This window comes from Octopus bimaculoides, chromosome 7 (assembly GCF_046866305.1).
Source record: "Octopus bimaculoides isolate indiv1 chromosome 7, ASM4686630v1, whole genome shotgun sequence".
Lineage (NCBI taxonomy): Eukaryota > Metazoa > Mollusca > Cephalopoda > Octopoda > Octopodidae > Octopus > Octopus bimaculoides.
In genome coordinates, this window is record NC_142934.1 from 18,003,705 (window position 1) to 18,005,951 (window position 2,247).

Here is a 2,247-nt window from a genome sequence, read left to right on the forward strand (position 1 = left end):
TGTGTGTGTGTGTGTATGTATGCATGTATGTATGTATGTATATGAATGTATACACATACATGCGTAAATATGTGTGTATGCATATTGTTGTGTGTGTGTGTGTAACATAGGCACATATGTGCTCTTCATATGTGTATGTCCACGTTTGGGTGTATTGTTTGCACGAGATATTGTGTATGGACTGGCGCTTCAACAGGAGACTTGTTTCACTTAAGTACGTATATATTTATTCTCGATGATGAATGAGATTTAGATGGTGGATGGTATATTTCTAATTCACATGAACAGTTTTTTTTTTTGTTTAGTGGTAATATTTTAAGTTTTTCTCTGTTATTTCTTGTTACTTTTTTTATTTTATCTTTCTTTTATTTCTTTACATTGTTTGAATGAAATATATAAGGGAATGCTATATATATAAAGGTCTCTTTTCCTATGAATATTAAAATATGCATTCTATGAAACGCATACTTATTTCGTATGGACAGCAGCTTTGATCTGGTAGCTTAAAAAAAACACAAGAGCAAAATGATTGCTATATTAATAATACGTTAATGACAACAACGACAACGATGATGACGACAACCATAACAACCATTTCTAATTTAGGAACAGAGCCAGAAGTTTTTGAGAAGAGGAGGTTAGTCGATAGCCTCGACCCCCGTGCGTGATTGCTAAATAACTTTGTTGATAAGGTAAGGTTGAAAAGCAAAGTTGACCTCGACCGGATTTGAACTTAAAATGTGAAGATCTGGGGAAAATATCACAAGACATTTACTGTCAATAGTAATAATAATGGTTTCTTTTATTGGCCACAAGGGCTCAAAACATGAAGGACTATATCGAAGGATGAGTTACTGCACACACAAAAAAATTTACAAAGACATATGGGGTTAACATCAATCAGGGGAAGCTACTACTACATTAAATGCTATAACAGGGGATATACAATAGAAAGTAGAGAAATAAATAAATAAATAAATAGAATCCTCAAAAGCGGGACAGTTCACTTAGGGTAATCCGGGGTAAACCCCACTCAAAAATCCTGGATTACTCTACCATCTCAAAGGCCTCTTCCAGTTTCTTCCAGTTATTTCCCTCCTGCTTGGAAAAGCATATTCAGAGTAGATCCATTCAGTCTCACCAGTCTTGTCACTGTCAACCATCTTTTGATACGAAGCTAAATGGCTGCTATAAGATTAGAGCAATTAACACATGGGCGGTTGCTTTGATGAGATATGGGGCAGGTATAGTATCTTTGAAGAAGCATGAATTACAAGAGACAGACCGGAGAACACGTAAACTAATGACAAGGAACAAGGAACTACACCCCCAAAGGTGATGTGTCAATATTGTATGTAAAGAGGAAAGAAGCACGGGGATTAGTGTGTTGTGAAGGTTGTGCAAAGGAAGAGAAGAGCCTGGCTTGGTATGTTAAGGGGAGTAAAGAAAAAAATGATTGTTGTGGTTGGTTAGTATAACGATAGCATCAACAACACCATCAACAATGCATTAGCGAAAAGATAAACAGTCACCGCCCTATCATCGACGACGTCGCCGTCGTCATCAACATCAACACCATCAATATCAACGCCATCACCATCATCATTATCATCAGCATCGCCACCACTACGACTACCACCATTATCACCAACAGCATTATCGTAGAAGAAGAAGAAGAAGAAGAAGAAGAAGAAGAAGAAGAAGAAGAAGAAGAAGAAGAAGAAGAAGAAGAAGAAGAAGAAGAAGAAGAAGAAGAAATATGAGGAGTTGGTGAAGTTGGAGAATAACAATAACAAAAAAATTATGATAGAGACGAAGAGGAGGACGCCGACGACAATGATGACAACGATTATGATGATGATGATGATGATGATGATGATGATGATGATGATGATGACGACGATGATGACAATGACGATGAGGAAGATGATGATGAAGACGATGATGATGATGATGATGATGATGATGATGATGATGATGATGATGATGACAATGACGATGAGGGCGATGATGATGATGATGATGATGATGATGATGATGATGACGATGATGATGATGAAAAAGAAAAAGAACATGAATGTCGAGGTGGAGTATAAGAAGCACAAATAGCATGAACCGCAGAGAAAAACAAGAAGAGCTACAAATGTATCAGCATCAACGAGAAGCTGTAGAAAAGCAACTCGCCCACAACGACAGCGTGAACGACAGCGTGAACAACAACAACAACAACAACAACAACAACAACAA